This window comes from Nicotiana attenuata, unplaced genomic scaffold (genome assembly GCF_001879085.1).
Source record: "Nicotiana attenuata strain UT unplaced genomic scaffold, NIATTr2, whole genome shotgun sequence".
Taxonomy (NCBI): Eukaryota; Viridiplantae; Streptophyta; class Magnoliopsida; order Solanales; family Solanaceae; genus Nicotiana; species Nicotiana attenuata.
Window position 1 is genome coordinate 72779 of NW_017674604.1, and position 5841 is coordinate 78619.

The 5841-nt window shown below is 31.0% G+C and overlaps 1 long non-coding RNA gene across 1 annotated transcript; it reads right to left on the minus strand.

Moving 5' to 3' along the window:
- Positions 1-213: 213 nt before the first annotated feature.
- Positions 214-2515, minus strand: LOC109218990. The gene is made up of 5 exons (XR_002066860.1): positions 2380-2515; positions 1231-1355; positions 996-1067; positions 701-875; positions 214-510 (listed from the first exon to the last, which is right to left on the minus strand). It is a non-coding gene; the product is annotated as an uncharacterized LOC109218990 (long non-coding RNA).
- Between the last annotated feature and the right edge of the window lie 3326 nt (positions 2516-5841).

The window sequence follows — 5841 nt, forward strand, 5'->3', positions numbered from 1 at the left end:
CAAGTTCTACCGGGAGCGAATGAAGAATAGCTGATAGTTACTATTGCTTTATTTACAGGAAGTAAGCATGTAATGTAATGTAAAATAAGGAATATTTATCAAGAACAGACCACAAACACATAAAGCGAGCTGTTTAGGCGTAGAGCTGGGAATGATTTTGACGAGGGGACTTGGTGAGTGGGGGGTGAAAGATAGAGAAAGCTAATGGGGAGATAGTACTATGAACACACAGCAGGTAATTAGCAATAATTCACCTCAATGTTTTGGCTCTCTGAGGCTTAACTTGTATACAAAAATAGAATAACCGGAATTTGCTAAATATACAAAAATAGAATAACCGGAAATTGCTAAATATACCAAGAAGTATCATCCATCCCCTCTTTTTCCCTAGCTTAGAATTTTTTCTTCAGATGTTGGGCATTCTTCTTCAAGCCTTAACTGCCCCAGTCATGGTTTTTTCATCATTCTTTGCCTTGGCATGAGCTCCATCTGCAGCTTTTGGCGCATTGCCTGCGACAATTATAAGATGTAAGAGATCAAACTAACGGGTTTTTTTCCTTGTAAGGATGATCGATGCAACAAGATGGAATTAACATCATGATCTACGCTAGCAGCTAATAATAATAGGTGTCCTTGAATGTTTTCTTCATTGTTTTTAAGGGTGGGCTAGATACACAAAGGGTACAATTCCCTGCTTTACCTCCCATGACACTTCGCTTGGAAATTTGATACTGTTGCATGATTTACTCCAATTCTTGTTCGAATTCTTGGAAGGATCTTACCCTGAGTCGCTCCATATCCAACTTACTTTCTTTCAGCCAGTCGAAATGACTTTTCATAAAATAGATGAAACCGACACCTCTAGAACCTATCAACTAAACAAACAAAAAAAGTAATAAATAAGTATCATAGTCCCTCTGAAAATAAGCATCCAATAAATGTGGTTTGCTAGACTTTGAGAGAATTAATATCAACAATGAAATAATTCTGAATACCGTATAACGAACGAGAACATCGACACCTATCAGCATTGCATCTTCCTCGTTAACACGCTTACGGATGAATGTCTGAATTCCATTAAAAAGAGAGAGCCGGTGTTAGCAGTTGGTTTGTCCAAGGTAAGCTTTGCTATATTTGAAATTATTTTAAAACTTTTTAAAGTTCTCTTTTCTTTTAGAAATTTGCTTTTCGAGTTCCAGCATGAGTAAAAAATATACTCCATTCATTTACCTGACCATATTCGGCGATGGATTGATTGAACTCGGGGTGGTGCAAGACTCCATCTTTTCTTCTCAGGATAGAAGTTATAGACCTTGATATAGTACCAATCCCAGCGTCAATAAGACGATCGAGTACTGAAATGATGACGAAAACTTGATTACAAACAGGAATTGTCGTGAAACAGAATATGCGAGAATACTTACCAGCTCAAAATACATATGATGTTAACTGCCAATTTACGCAGGCTCCAATTGTGTTTGGCCTCAAAGTTGGGGCTCAAGCCTACTCTGGATTTGTTACTTTGTTGGAAAGACCAAAGCCGAAAGCTTATTATTACCATTTACTAACTAAATTGGAGATGCAACTGGACCAACATATCTTGCATCTCTAAGATATTCTAAATTGATAAACCAACTATTTTCGTTCTCTCCCATTCTTAAGGTGACCAAGGAAAAGCTAGTTCTGTTTATTGGGATGTAAAATTTTTGGTCAAAGCTCTTCTTGACCAGGACAAAACACTGTCACTACCATCACTCTCACCTGTAAAATCCTAGGGCTATGACTCAATAACCTTAGAAGATAAAGAAGTATTTACCCTTTGTTTAACCTAAAATCCTATTTGATTTCTATGGATCACAATAGGAGCCCGAATTCACACATAGGTTAGCGGCATTGGCGCTTCAAATATATCTGTAAAGCATTTAGAGGTTTGTTTCTATCATCGGTTGATGCATAGAATGATGGGCACTTTCTAATAGAGGTTCGGGTTAGCTCTGTCCGTCAAGCAGCATAAAGTTACAAACTATTAAGAATATGATAACACAAACATCACATCTGGCCACGTCGCGATGCAAGATTTTGCAGCGATAACATAAAGCCATAAAATTTAAGAATAACAAAATGATAAATCAAATGAGAGAGTAGAATTCCAATGAGAAACCAGAACAGGGTTTAGCGCCTCCCCGTTCTCCTACCCCTTTCCTTTTAGATTCCCGTTTCTAGAATTAAATAAATAATAAAAGAAGGAAATTACAAGGAAAAGGAAGAACTAAAATCGTCGTCGGCAGCTAACGAAGCCGTCGGCTCCGGACGAAATTCTCCGAAAGATAGGGGAAAGGTATTAAATAAAGCGTAAAAGAGTGACGGAAAAGGACTTACCTGTGAAACCGCCGGTCCAGACGTCGGCTACCGATGTGTTCGTCGTTTGGTTAATTTGGGGAATGTTTCGGATGGTTCTAGGTCGTGTAGAGGAAACCGTGAATTTTAGGGTTTTTATTTATGCTGTACTGTCGTGGGCAATTAGTTTTGTCAGATTGAAAGGTTATTTTTTCTGCTAATTTCTGGGTATGCATTAACGTGTGTCAATTACATAATTTTAAGAAAATCACATAAAACAATATTTTTGAATTATAAATAAAATTAAAAGAACAGTTTAAGTTCTTGAAAGTGATGAAATTTGATCCTATTATAATGGAAAAATATTGGGAGCTAATAAAATATATCTCATGATAATTTATTTAGAATATATTTTTCTTTTACTCTTTTATTTTTATAACTTAAATTTGTATTTTAAATAATTTGACATTTGTATATTATAATCGATTTTGCTCTTTTTCAAATTTCTTCCTGAAAGTACAATAAGGGAGAAGAATTGTAACTCGTTCTTTTCTTTCACGAGTTAATTAACTAATTTTCTTGTTAGTCTGACTGGATTTTAGGGTTTTTATTTAGGGGGTTTTGACTCAATTACCCACAAAAACATAATTATTTATCTTTGTGTACCCATTTGTTTTTCTACCCATAAACTAATTACATTTCTTATCCATAGACCATAGTAGGTTTTCTGGGGAATTTTTCGGGGGTTTTGACACAATTACCCACAAAAACAAAACTATTTACCCTTGTCTACCCATTTGTTTTTCTACCCATAAACTAATTACATTTTTTACCCATAATAGTTTTTGTGGAGAATTTTTTCTTTATTCTCCAATTCTTTTTTAGTTCTATGCTTCTTTTCTTTCTTTTTTTTCTTTTTTTTCTTTTCTCCTTTTCTTTTTTCTCGTTTTCTTCTTATATTTTTTTTCCTTTTCTAATTTCATTTAACTTCTTTTTTTAATATTCTTTTTCTCTTCATAATCTATTTTATTTACTATTTTTACTATTTTTTATTATTCTTTTTTTATACTATTACTAAAGAAAAATCAAATTGTGTACCAATTAAATGTAGCTAATACAACCAAAAAATATTAACTAACATATGATACCCGTATAGTATATAACTATACCAATATGGTATACAATTGTACGCAAAGAGTTAAAAAATTTAATTCAATTATTAAACTGAAATAATATCAGTTGTAAATAAAATTTCAAAAAATTCTAAAAGGATCTAATTGTAAGAGTATACTGTTACATTATATATCATACTATAATATATTTTTTTGCATTTTCAATTTGTCCCTCACGCTGGGTAAAAGCGTAAAGCAAATTAAAAGGGAAAAGGCAAGTGAATTTACGTGTAAAAGTATGTGTATATATATATATATATATATATATATATATATATATATATATATATATATATATATATATATATATACACACACACACTATTACAACATACTGTTACAGTATATTGCATATTATTACAGTATTATAACAATATATTGTATATTATAATAGTATATTGTTGCAGTATAACTATATACTCTTATAGTATACTAGCTTTAGTGTACGTGCATTGCACGTGTACCTAGCTTCAATCAATAAAGTGCAGGAAGAATATGTAAATCAAGTTATCAAATGTAAAGTTTTAAAATGTCTACATTAAGTTACTGTTTTGAACGAATACAAAAAGAAAGAAAAATAATTAATGACAACTCACTTAGAATATATTTTATCTTCTAATATATCCTTATTGTTTAAGGTCGGTATTTTTAACAATTTGACTCTTAATGCTATATTATAACCGATTTATATGATGAATTTCGAAGAAAAAAAAAGACTTGGATTTTTCGCAAATTAGTTGAATAAAAGAATTTTTCGATTAATTAATTGACTTAATTATGTTAAAGAGAATAATTCTTTTATTTTTCAAATCATTATTAGCTCATCCCAAATTTTCAATATNAGGGGGGGGGGGAGGGGGAGGGGTGAGGAGAGTTGCATAAAAAATATTTTCTACTCTCTAACCAAACAATAGAAAGTATTTTCCGGAAAATGTTTTCCACTTACCAACCAATCAAAAGAAAATAAGTGATAAAATCATCATTTTCCATGAAAACATTTTCTAGGAAAACATTTTCCTTCGTACCAAACACACCCTAAATCTAACCTTTTATAACAAAAAAAATACTCATAAACCTAATAAAAGGATTACTCGTGAAGTGATTGGAATTCAATACCCTAAATCTAGATAGAGTTATAGGACTCCAATTAAATAATATAATTCTCTAGATAAGTAGTAGGAAAATAATTAAGAGATTATTGCTAAATAATAGGGAAATAATTAAAGGACTATTCCTGCAATTTAGGAAAATAACTTAAATTACTATTTTATCCAATATGAAAGCTAGTTTTAAAGGGTAAAAAAGACGAACGACATTTCGCTAAGGGCCCTCGTGCTTTTAGTATAGTATAGATTGTATATTGTAGCGTTATACCGTTAGATAACTGTGTTCTTCTTTGATTATTACAATATACTATTACGGTATATTGTAAACTATAATAGTATATTGTTGACGTATAGCTATATACTCCTACAGCATATTGTATACCGTAGCGGTATACTGTAGCTGTGTTCTTCTTCGATTTATTTATGTTGTTCTGTCGTGGGCAATTAGTTTTGTCAGATTGAAAGGTTATTTTTTCTGCTAATTTCTGGGTATGCATTAACATGTGTCAATTACATAATAATAATAATAATAATAATAATAATAATAATAATAATAATAATAATAATAATAATAATAATAATATGTATCTATATCTATATCTTCTATATATATTATATTAAAAGCACGAAGGTCATTAGCGAAATGTCGTTCGCCCTTTTTATCCTCTAAAGATAACTAGACAAAATAGTCATTTAATTATTTTCCTAATATTTTGAACTTTGAAATCAACTAAAAATTTGTTTATCAAATACTTGCTTATTTTAAATATATACAAAATCCTAAACATGAGGACTCTTCTCAAATCCTTCTAGGTTTCCAAGTTTGTTTTTTAACCATGCTGGGAACTAGGGGTGTCACTGGATATTTGAAAACCGACTAAACCAGTCGAACCGTACCGCACCGAACCGATTTTTAGGTTTTTTTAAAAAATCCGTAGGTTTTTATATAAATCTATAACCGTACCGATAATTAGGGTAGGTTTTTTATTTTATAAAAATAAATCGAAAAAATACCGAACCGTACCGAATAAATTTTATATGTGGAAAATATATTTATATAGTAAGTTTAAAAATAATAAAGCATTAAAATTTTCTTTGGGACTTGGAATTATGAAAAATGTTACAAGCCAACAAGTAATTAAACTCAAAATACTAATTCCTAAAACCTATTATGCTACTTCTACTTAAACTAAGTTATTTCAAGTATTTGGATTAGCAAGACACAA